Raw genomic sequence first — 13,284 nt, 5'->3', positions numbered from 1 at the left:
GCAAGCAAGGAATGCACCGGAAGAATCAAGGTGTTGGTTTTGAACGAAAGTTCAATGACAATGGAGTTGAATGGGAAGAATATCAATACCCCAAGACGAAGTTTATTCCTCAACAAGAGAAGTATGACCCTACCTCTTTCAAGGGAACACAAGCTCAAGATGATCTTCCACCACAAGACCACAAGTTAAAAGGCAAGGACAAGCTTCAAGCAGAGATTGATTCATTTGAAGAAGCTCCAAAGGCCTTGGTCAAGTGGGTTGCCAAGACTACATCATGTTCTAGTTCATCAAGTACGACTACAAATCCAAGGATTTCCATCAAGTTGATGTGGGTCAAATAAGAAGAACTAGAGAGTTATTGAGGGTGACTCCGCCAACATACTTCACTCATATTCATTTTGGCAAGGACAAGGGCAATCAACTTCCTTATCTTGGACTAGTTCAAGGAGTCACAAACCCTTTTGTTGGTAAGACAAGGGACAAGGTAACCTAATGGTTTAATGGACATTATCATATGTGTGTTCACTCTATGTCTATGGATATCCTTGTGTGTTCCTTGTGGGACTAACCCATGTAGGTATTGAAAGTGCAACTCACTCCAATGGCTAGCTCCAAATGATCTACATCAACATTGAGCATCCACATCTTCAACATCTACATGAAGTCATCATCGACAAAACCCAAGGTTAGTTCATCCCTCTTAAGGGGGGATATCACATCTAGGGGGAGCTTTGCTCTAAGAATTGAGCTAAAGCAACTCAAATGATGTGAATACAACAATGCTTTATGTAAAAGTGGTAACCCCAATTGTGCTTAAACGATGAGTATGACCTTCGATCAAATGTTCTCATTTTACTCCTCAGTCAATATACTCATATATAGATGACCTACTCATCGCCAATTGCTTAATAGATGCTAGAGTGTTTGTGCATGCTTTGCCACATATTTTATTTGTTATATTATTGTGTGAGCATGTTGGTTGCATAATTTTCACCATTCGAGGACATCCATTTGTTGCTTTGATTGTTTGTTTTTTTTTCTTTTTGCCAAATGGATGGACAAGAATGCCTAAGTACTCCCTCTAGCTATCTATGCTTTTCTTGTCTCAAACTCTATTCATGCTACATCACAAAGCTTGAACAAAGTCGAATTCGGACCCTCCGGGTGAGGAGCTGATAACCCACAAGTATAGGGGATCGGTTGTAGCCTTTTTTCATAAATAAGAGTGTCAAATCCAATGAGAAGCTAAAGGTAGAACAAATATTCCCTCAAGTTCTATCGACCACCGATACAACTATACGCACGCTTTACCTAGAACAAGTATGAAAGTAGAAGTAATTTGTAGGTGTGATAGGATAGGTTTGCAAGATAGTAAAGAGCACGTAAATAAAATCTAGGGGCTGTTTAGATAAATACACAACTAAGTTAGTTTTAGTAGAGAGATTTTGTCAACAAGAAAGTTATTTGTCCCTAGGCAATCGATAACAAGTACCGGTAATCATTCTTGCAGTTTTATATGATGGAGAGGCATGAGCTAACATACTTTCTCTACTTGGATCATATGCACTTATGATTGGAACTCTAGCAAGCATCCGCAACTACTAAAGGTCATTAAAGTCATGAAACCCAACCATAGCATTAAGTATCAAGTCCTCTTTATTCCCATACGTCATACCCCACCTACTCGGGTTTAAGTTTTTGTCACTCTCGCAACCCACTGTAAGTGAACCATGAACATATTGCAACACCCTACAGTGGGCCCCCCTCACGTTTGCGTGAGAACGGAGGGCACGGTAGGACAACACTATACATAAAATATGGAATCATACCAACCAAGATCACGATTAACCCGCAGGACAAAACAGATCTACTCAAACATCATACAATAACCATAGATCATTGGGAAATAATATATGGAGTTGAGCACCATGTTTAAGTAGAGAGTACAACGGGGAGAAGAGGTGTTACACCGCTGCGTAGAGGGGGAGAGAGTTGGTGTTGACGGTAGCAAGATTGTTGATGTAGATCGTCGTCCCAATCGTTGCCCCCGGCGGCACTCTGGCGCCACCGGAAGCGAGGGGGAGAGAGCCCCCCTCCTTCTTCTTCTTCCTTGGCCTCCCTCCTAGATGGGAGGAGAGTTCCCCCTCTGGTCCTTGGTCTCCATCGCGGTGGAGGGGCGGGAGCCCCTCCGAGATTGGATCTCCCTCTCTGTTCTCTTCTATTTCGCGCTCCCCAGATCTGGCCGAAAACCATTTCTTATATTCCCGGAGATCCGTAACTCCGATTGAGTTGAGATTTTAACATGATTTTTTCCAGATATAAGCTTCCTTGTGCCCGAAGTAGAGGTCCAACCGACGTACGAGGTGGGCTCAACCCACCATCGTGCGCCAGGGCATGCCTCTGTGTGGGCCTCCGTTTGCGGTGATTCCAACTCCCAAAAATCACGTATATTCCAAAATAATTCTCCGTGAAATTTTATTGCATTTGGACTTCGTTTGATATGGATACTCGGCGATACAAAAAACATGCAGAAAACAGGAACTGCCACTGGGCACTGGATCAATAGGTTAGTCCAATAAATCATATAAAAAGTTGCCAAAAGTGTGTAAAAGTTGTATGATATTGGCATGAAACAATCAAAAATTATAGATACGATGGAGATGTATCAGCATCCCCAAGCTTAATTCCTGCTCGTCCTCGAGCAGGTAAATGATAAAAAAGATAATTTTTGATGTGGAATGCTACCTAACATAAACTTGATCATATGTCTAGTCATGGCATGAATATTAATACATAAGTGATTCAAAGCAATAGTCTATAATTTGACATAAAGACATCAATACTCAGACATCCCAACAAACAATCATGTCTTTCAAATATCAATGCTAAAGAAAGTTATCCCTACAAAATCATATAGTCTTGTTATGCTCTGTCTTCTTAACACAAAGTATTTATCATGCACAACCTCGATGACAAGACGAGCAATTGGTTCATACTTTTTACGCGCTTCAGCTTTTTCAACACTCATGCGATACATGAGCACAAGTCATGGATATAGCACTACGGGTGGAATAGAGTATAATGATAGGGGTAAATATAGAGAAGACAAAAAAGTAAGAAAGTCTCACATCGATGCGGCTAACCAACGGGCTATGGAGATGCCCATCAATTGATATCAACGTGAGGAGTAGAGATTGCCATGCAACGAATGCACTAAGAGCTATTAGTGTTTGAAAGCTCAATATGAAAACTAAGTGGGTGTGCATCTAATCCTATAATGAAAAATTCCTACTATTATATGGAAGTGATGAGATAGGAGACTCTCCAAATGAAAAACTTGGTGCTACTTTGAAGCACAAGTGTGGTAAAGGATACTAGCAATGCCCCTTCTCTATTTGTTTATTGTTTTTCTTTTTACTTTTTTATATTTTTTTCTCTCATTGTCCGGAGTCTCATCTCGACTTGTGGGGGAATCATTGTCTCCATCATCCTTTCCTCACTGGGGCACTGCTCTAAAAATGAATAATGATGATCATCACACTTCTATTTACTTATAACTCAAAAGAAATAAAAATTACAACCCGATACCTATGAAAAAATATGACTCTATATGAATGCTTCTGGCAATGATCTAGCGTAACATGTATGAAAAATGATGAACGGTGGCTGAGTCACAACTACTATGTCAGCTATATGATCATGCAAAGCAATATGACAATGAATGCTCAAGTCATCAAACGACAGCGGTGGAAATTTGCATGGCAATATATCTCGTAATGGCCATGGAAAAGCCATAATAGGTAGGTATGGTGGCTGTTTTGAGGAAGGTATAACAAGGCTAATGTGTGGTAGAGCTTATAATATCACGGGGTTTGGATGCACCTATGAAGTTTGCACCACGTCTTGATGTGAGAAAGGGCAATGCACGGTACCGTAGATGCTAGCAAATTGCGGAAAGGTAAGAGTGCGTATAATCCATGGACTCACATTAGTCATAAAGAACTCATATACTTATTGCAAAAGTTTATTAGCCCTCGAAGCAAAATACTACTACGCATGCCCTTAGGGGGATAGATTGGTGGGAAAAAGTTTCAGAACCGTTTGACGTTCCAGTAAAAAAATGTTAAATTGCGCACTACAGCCAAAGTTTCTATTTTGCACCGCACGAACCAACAAACAATCTAATCATCCTAAAGGCAAATCTTGGCACATTATTTTTATAATACAATGAAATTGTACAAGGGGATAATTATTTTTGTTGAAATTTTTCTGTAATTAAGATTCACAATGTTTTCGTGAGCATGAACAAAGTTCAAGGAGCTCCCCCACTTCAACAATGCTTGTCTCTTTCACTTTCACTTTCCTTTTTGAAAAGTTTTGTTTTCCCCTCTATATTTTGTTGTTTTTAAACTTTATAGAAGCACTCAACAGAAATAAATGACTCTATAAAACTTCCGGGTTGTCTCCCTAGCAGCGCTTTCTTTAAAGCCATTAAGCTAGGCATAAAGTGCTCAAGTAATGGATCCACCCGGATCCCATGGTATATCAAAGCCAATTTTAATTAGATATTAAGCCTCCGTTTGCGGTGAGTCCAACTCCCAAAAATCACATATATTACAAAATAATTCTCCATGAAATTTTATTGCATTTGGACTTCAATTGATATGGATACTCTGCGATACAAAAAACAGGCAGAAAACAGGAACTGGCACTAGGCACTGGATCAATAGGTTAGTCCAATAGATCATATAAAAAGTTGCCAAAAGTGTATAAAAGTTTTATAATATTGGCATGAAACAATCAAAAATTATAGATACGACGGAGACGTATGAGGAGCACTCGGAGCCACCGAACCGTCAAGGGCTTAAACTTCCAAAACCTCTTAATGCATCTCGGTCAGACCAACTCATCACACTCAGTCTCATCGAATTCATTAACTGGATCTAGGTTTTCATCTCGGTGCTACTGATTTGAACAATTCGGTCACACCAAGTTCTTGCAACTGCTAGCAGTTTTGCATCTCGATGCCACCGAGTCGTTGCACTTGGTCACACCGACAGTGACTGGGTATATATACCACGGCCTGAAATTTTGAAAATTCCTCCAAACCACTCATCCGCGCCTCCCAGCTCTGCCGCCCATTGGTCTCTGGATCGTCTCCGTTGTCGCCAGTGTCCTCCTGCCGCTAGTCTCCGTCATCGTCAACGGAAATCTCACCGCCATTATCGCCGTAGCGAGTTCGTCGCCAAGTTAGGGTACAAACTTGACCTCTTTGTGCGTTCTCTTATTCTGATTCTTGGACAAAGATCATCGCCAGTGTTCTTAGCACAAATGAGATCAATCTATCCACCAGAAAGTTCCATTAGAATAGATTTGATGCAAAAACATAGGGTTAGGTTTCCACCGAACTCATCTCGGACCGACAGATCTAAGGATCTCGGTCTCACCGATTAGGCTCAGGCCATTGCACAAGTACATCTCGGTCTAACCAAGGCATACTAATAAGTGTGACCAAAATCACTTTGTAACGACCAAACCTCGAAGGATTTCAGTCTCTGTGCTTACCGTGCTAGTCCCTGTATCGAGCTCGCTAGCACACACAGTATAGATGAATACCAGAATAGCAAGTGCATCATTTATTACATCGTATGATCCAGAATATATAAAATAAAACAATCTGCATAACACTTGGCTATCTCTATTCAATCAAACAGCGTAAAGTAGCAGAAAATAACGATGAGTCCCATCATAGCCCACTGGCGATGCTGAGTGCAGACTCGCGACCCTAACGGTACCTTACTCTTCGTCAGAATATCCTGCAACATGAGACGTCGCATCCATATAGGTCAATACTTGGAATGTATTGGCAAGTTACACATGAGTAATAATAAAGTAGACCTACATGTATATGCATAGTACAACAAAGGAAGGCTTGGAGGTTTATTTTGCAGAGAGCTGATTTATCCTAATAACTACCTAATAGTCAATTTTATTATTTAGTTCTTTTATTACTACAATTAAATACACAAGGTTGAGTTGGCAAAATCAACTCCAACCTACCCTTTATTAAGTTGACCAACAAATTTATTAGGTGTCACATCTGTCAAGATCATCCAACAACTGTAATGGCATAGTCGCTCAAATTTACCCATAACCGGGGGCACGGCTAATCATGATTAGTTTTAATACTCTGCAGAGTTTAGTACGCTTTACCCACTGGACCCAACCCGAAGATTGAGACGAAGTCTTTCAGAAGCAGTCCCCTAGTCCCAACAGGAGGCCCATCCCAACTATTATATCTACATCTGCAGGCACATCCGGGTAAGGGTCCCACAACTGATTAACTAAGCCAGAGCCCATTAAGCCAGTGGTCGCACATGGAAGCTACTAGTCACTAAGTCTGTCTGATCTTTTTGAGCCTGGGCGGCCGTCCACTTACATTTAGAGGGTATAAACCATGATGTTCTTGAAACCACCCTAGCAATACCACTTCCACCCAGAGGTGAATTAAATCCTGAGTTACTACTCAAATTATTATATATATTTATAATCCTCACATAAGCTCAATGAATACACGAACCAACCCCGTCTACAAAGCATAGCAAAACTACAACTACCACGATCTGCAAAGACGGGAGATAGCTCAACAACATAACCAAAATATATAGTATTCCTATACATGCATATATTCATAGTGTGATATAACTACATGCATAGAAAACAATAGGTAAAGGATGATCAACATGTAACTTGCCTTGGTTCTGGTTCAGAAAGTCACACTCCTGACAATAGCTCGCGTCGCAATCCAGACAATCTACACGTTTCACACAATTCAACAAATCAATCACCGGAACACGAAAAGAACCAAAACAAAACCAACAGCAATAAAACCATTTTTGAAACTCAACAACAGCAGCATAACAGCACCTAAATAGCACTATGGTCACAAAGCAAAAAGAATCACTCGATTCCGATGAACGGTTTGAAAGTTACGGCCTCCGGAAGGTTTGATTCAAATTCAAACGAATTCAAATTTGAAAAGTGCAAACATGCGCAAAGTTGGTACTGTGATATTGTGCTGATTTTTGTGAGATCATAGGAAAAAGAATCACCTAGTTTGGATATACAGAATAAAAGATATAGCTAATTGAAGTTTTGAGTGAAAACTGAAAAAAAACAAAATAGAAATATAAAACTCATGAACAGTGCACTTGCGGGTACTGTAGTAGGCACTGTAGATTTTGCCATGTGGCATCGCCCGATTGGCCGAGGTGTGTTGCGCACGCGTGCTCACCAGAGAACAGGGGACGCGGCAGCGGCGGGTCGGGCGTCGGTGGTGGAGCTTCTCCGGTAGGTCTCCGGCGAAGGTGACGCGACGGATGGGTGAGGCGGTGAGTAGCGGAGGTGGTGGTGGTGTTCAACAGCGGTGGGGCATCCTCTACTGACGGCGGCGAGGATGTGAATGGCGGCTGCTCCGGTGCGTTGGCTCGGCGGCGGGTGGTCGCTCCGGTGTGCTCTGGTCCATAGAAGCGAGTCAAAACGCGGGCAACCGAGCGGGGAAAACGAGGAAGCAGGCGGCTGAGCTCTGCGAGTTCTTACGGCAATGGCAACGACCGGCGAACGGTGACGGTCGGGACTCTGGCGAGATCCGTTTCGCCCTAGCTCCCGCGTGCGGCAACGAGGAAGATCGAGGAGGGGGTGCGGGGGCTCTCGAGCAGTTGGGCTCGCATACTGTGTCCCTAGTTTGCACGGGGTTGACCAGGGGGCGGGACGAACCGGCTCGGCCTCGGCGTGCGTGCGTGCGTGCGTGCGGCGGCTGCAGTGTCCGGCTTGGGGTAGGGGACGGGTGCGTGGCGGGGTCCGCTGACAGAGAGAGAGAGAGAGACATCGGGTCGGATCGGGTCCGTACCGCTTCGCGTGGGCTGCGGTGGCTGTGGGCTGCAGCAGTGTGGTGCTGGGCCGCGGGCGTTGGGCTGCGTAGTGCGTTGCGCTGCGGTGTTGCGTGTTGTGGTTTTTTCCTTTTCTTTAAACAAAAACTACAGCAGTAAAAATAACTAAAAATAAAACCACAATATAAAAACTAAATAAAAAATACGTAGACACACAGTAAAATCTATACTGCTAATATAAACTACAGGAACACTAGTTCCGCACCTAATGCAATTTTAGAAATTCATTTTGATGCAAAAGGCCACACAAACAGTAAAATAACACAATTAAAATACTTTGAAGATCACAAAAATTACCAGAACATATCAGATGAACTAGAAATAATATTCTGCACATTATGAACATTTTTAAAATAGGGGAGAAGTCATGTTATCTCCACTCCAAATACATTGCCTTTTGTTGCATAATTATTTGAATATTCTGAAAAAGCAAATTATGCAATAAAAATATGATATGCATATGAATGATCTATTAACATCCTAAGTTAGGAACATTGGGATGTTACAAACCTACCCCCCTTAAGATGAATCTCGCCCTCGAGATTCGGGCTGGCTAGCAAATAGGTGTGGGTGATCCTGCTTGAGATCTTCCTCTCATTCCCAGGTAGCTTCCTCCTCTGTATGATGATCCCACTGAACCTTGCATAACTTGATTGTCTTGGTGCGAGTAACTCTCGATGCTGTCTCCAAAATCTTAACAGGCTTCTCCTCATATGTCAAATCACTCTCCAACTGAATTGCCTCAAGTGGCACTGTGTCCCTCAATGGAACATCCATCATCTCTGCATGGCACTTCCTCAACTGAGATACATGAAACGCATTATGAACTCCTGACAAAGATTCTGGCAACTCCAGCTGATAAGATACCTCTCCTCTACGCTCCAAGATCTTGTAAGGCCCCACAAAACGTGGTGCTAACTTACCCTTGATTCCAAACCTCTTAATTCCATGAAGTGGTGACACTCTAAGATATGCACGGTCTCCTACCTCATATGTCACCTCCTTACGTTTTGTATCAGCATAACTCTTCTACCTGGACTGTGCTATCTTCAGCCTATCACGAATCAACTTGACCTTCTCCTCAGCATCTCTGATCAAGTCTGGTCCAAAGAATTGACGCTCTCCAACCTCATCCCACATCAATGGTGTCCTGCACTTCCTACCATACAATACCTCAAATGGTGCCATCTTCAGACTAGCCTGGTAACTGTTATTATATGAGAACTCTGCATAAGGTAAATTATCATCCCAACTGGACCAATAGTCCAAAGAACAAGCTCTCAACATATCCTCCAAAATCTGATTTACCCTCTCTGTCTGCCCATCTGTCTGTGGATGGAAAGCTGTACTGAACTCCAGCCTGGTGCCCAAGGATTCATGCAACTGATGCCAAAATTTGGACGTGAACTGAGTACCTCTATCAGACACTACCTTCCTTGGAACTCCATGCAGACAAAAAATTTTAGACATACAATTTTTTGCTAGCTGAGCACTGGTATAAGTAGTCTTTACCGGGATGAAGTGAGCAACTTTAGTCAAACGATCAACAACTACCCAAATAGAATCATAACCTGACCGAGTCCTGGGTAGACCTGTAATGAAATCCATACCAATCGCATCCCACTTCCAATCAGGTATAGGCAATGGCTGTAACAAACCTGCTGGTCTCTGATGTTCCGCCTTAACTCTTTGGCACACATCACATGTTGCAATATACCCAGCAATTTCCCTCTTCAGGCTAGGCCACCAAAATCTTTCCCTCAAATCCAAATACATCTTAGTATTACCTGGGTGAATAGAATAAGGTGAATCATGTGCCTCCTGAAGAATCAACTTCCTGATATCTGCATCTTGAGGTACACAAATACGCTTCTCAAACCATATGGCCCCATGTTCATCCTCATGGAAACCTTCTGCCTTACCTTTAACCATATTCTCCTTTATCTCAGCAATCTCCTTATTATTCTTTTGTGCTTCTCTGATCCTGTCAAGCAAAGTAGGCTTTACCTCAAGTGTTGCTAAATATCCCTTAGGAACCATCTCCAACCTGAGATTCCTGAACTGTTCACATAACTTGGGTGGCATATTATCAATATTAATTGCATTAGCATGGCTCCTACGACTCAATGCATCAGCAACAACATTAGCCTTACCAGGATGATACTACACATTCAAATCATAATCCTTAATAAGCTCCAACCATCTCCTCTGCCTGAGGTTCAAATCCTTCTGAGTAAAAATATACTTCAAGCTCTTATGATCAGTAAATATATCACAATGATTACCAATAAGATGTGGCCTCCAAGTTTTCAATGCATGCACAACTGAAGCTAACTCCAAATCATGTGTAGGATAATTATGCTCATGATTCTTAAGATGACGTGAAGCATAAGAAACAACTTTACCTTCCTGCATCAAAACACTCCCAAGTCCTTGACGAGAAGCATCACAATATACCTGGAAGTCCTTATGTATATCCGGCAGAGTTAAGACTGGTGCCGTAACCAAACGCTGCTTCAATTCCTGAAAGCTGGCTTGACATTCATCAGTCCAAACAAAATTCTTCTCCTTCTTCAATAATTCAGTCATAGGCTTTGCAATTTTGGAAAAGTTCTCAATAAACCTCCTGTAATAACCTGCAAGGCCCAAAAAGCTGCGAATCTCTCCAACTATCGTGGGTGTCTCCCACTCTGTAACTGCAGCAACCTTAGATGGATCAACTGCAACTCCATTACCTGACACAACATGTCCAAGGAATGCTACCTCATCCAGCCAAAACTCATATTTGCTGAACTTGGCATATAGCTGATGTTCCCTCAGTTTCTCCATTACCAAACGCAGATGCACCTCATGCTCTTGCTTATTCTTGGAGAACACCAATATATCATCAATGAAAACAACCACAAACTTATCCAAGAACTCCATAAATACCTTGTTCATCATATTCATGAAGTATGCAGGGGCGTTAGTCAATCCAAATGACATAACAGTATATTCATACAACCCATACCTCGTAGTAAAAGCAGTCTTTGGAATATCTTGCTCATGAATCTTTAATTGATGATAACCAGAACGAAGATCAATCTTAGAAAACACAGTAGCTCCCTCTAACTAGTCAAACAAATCATTTATCATAGGCAAAGGATACTTATTCTTAATGGTTACCTCATTCAGAGAACGATAATCAACACACATCCTCAAGGTCCCATCCTTCTTCTCCACAAACAAAACTAGAGCTCCCCAAGGTGATGAACTTGGGCGAATAAATCCTTGTGCCTGCAATTCTCTTATCTGCTTCTTCAATTCTTCCAACTCTTGAGGAGGAATTCTATACGGTCCCTTTGCAATAGGTCCAGTGCCCGGTATTAAATCAATAAGAAACTCAATATCTCTATCTGGTGGCATACCTGGCAACTCCTCTGGAAACACATCTGGATAATCTCTCACAACTAGCACCTCTTCCAGGCTACCCCCCTTAAGAGAGTTCACCTGCACCTGATTATGCTTATACTTACATACATATTTGATCCTCTTCCCTCTTGGTGCACTGAGAGTAATAGATCGACTGGCACAATCAATACAACATTTATATAACTGTAACCAATCCATACCCAAAATAATATCCAGACCTTGTGACTTCAATATAATCAAATCCGTAGGAAAATCATGCTTTCCAATAGACAAAGTCAACTGATGACAACCAACACCTGCCATCATCTCAGCTCCTGGGGAACTCACTCTAATAGGCATACTAAGTGTTTTGGTTGGCAATCCATGTTTATCAACAAATACCCTCGAAATAAATGAATGCGATGCACCAGTATAAAAAAGAACAAGCGCGGGTACTGAGTTAATCAAGAACTTACCAATCACTGCATCAGGTTCAGTATAGACCTCCTCAACATTAACATGGTTGACATGACCCTTTTGGAAGGGGTTTGGCTTGCTGACTCCTGAATCCCCACTACCATTCTTGTTCCCTGGACAAGCATTGGAGTAGTGGCCCATCTGCCTACACTTATAGCATTGAACCTGGCTAATATCCCTCTGCACAGGCATACTCTGGTGGCTCTAGTTATTATTCCCTCCATTACCATTACCATTACCTCTACCATTGCCATTGTTACTCTTGTGCCCATTGTGATGATGGTGGCCATGATGATTATGTCCATTACCTCCATGATGATTATGTCCATTACCTCCATGATGATTATGTCCATTACCTCCATGATGATTATGCCCATTACCTCCATTACCATGATATGAAGTGTGTGGCTTCTGTTGTGGTCCTGAATTATACTTATTATTGTTGTTGTACTTCCTCTTGCGATTCTCTATGGCCTGTTGCTTTCCCTCCAGCACAATAGCCTTATCAATTAGGTCCTGGCAATTCCTAAAAGTGGCCACTGTCAACTGAAGGTTCAACTCATCATTAAGGCCCTCCAAGAATTTCTCTTGCCTAGCTGCATCAGTGTTAACATCATTAGGAGCATAACATGCAAGATTATTAAATTCCTCCACATACGCATTAACTGTGCGACCTCCCTGGCGCAAACTGCGAAACTCGTTCTTTTTCAGACTCATAGCACCAGCAGACACATGTGCAGCATGGAAGGCATCCTGAAACTGAGGCCGTGTGATAGTAGCAATGGGATAAGTGACCAAGTAGTTGTCCCACCAAGCTGCAGCAGGACCCTCCAACAAATGTGAGGCAAACCTCACCCTCTCTGCATCAGTGCATCCAACCGTCTCTAGGTTCCTATTGACTGCACGGAGCCAGTCATCAGCCACAATAGGTTCAAGGGAACTGGAGAACCTCTGAGGATTCAACCTCAAGAACCTGGTAAGCATATCCATAGGTGGCGGTGGCGGCAGATTGTTGTTATTATTGTTGTTGTTCTGGTTCTGAATAAGCAACTGGATCATCTGGGCCTGTCCCTCAATAACCTGCTGTATGTATGGTGGTACTCCATTGCCATTATTGTCTCCTCCTACAGTATTGCGTCTAGTATCACGCCTCGGCGGCATCTGGTGGGCAAGCATAGATGAGTTATAGATATAATAGGGCCAAAAGCTATGTATATATAAATATATTCTACCCATATGCATAATATAATCAAGCCAACAAAACACAACAACGAATAACACCAACAAACAAACAACAAACAATATGGTAATATTATATATATAGTCAAATAATTTCGACAATAAGCAATTTAACAACAACTACCAATCAAGCAAACAATCTAGTATCTTCATACCACGAAAGTGGGCATAATCAGATACGCTAACACGATAACGTTGCAATATAAAACAGACATGAATGGTGGTCTCA

General features: G+C 42.1%; 1 pseudogene; it reads right to left on the bottom strand.

Moving 5' to 3' along the window:
* Nucleotides 1–5,796: 5,796 nt before the first annotated feature.
* Nucleotides 5,797–12,977, bottom strand: LOC147991113 (uncharacterized; annotated as a pseudogene).
* Between the last annotated feature and the right edge of the window lie 307 nt (nt 12,978–13,284).

The sequence above is a fragment of the Triticum urartu genome, chromosome 1A (genome assembly GCF_056163025.1).
Source record: "Triticum urartu cultivar PI428250 chromosome 1A, HENAU_Tu73, whole genome shotgun sequence".
Classification (NCBI taxonomy): domain Eukaryota; kingdom Viridiplantae; phylum Streptophyta; class Magnoliopsida; order Poales; family Poaceae; genus Triticum; species Triticum urartu.
The sequence above is the reverse complement of the archived record's forward strand: the minus strand, read 5'-3'. Positions and strand labels throughout refer to the sequence as shown.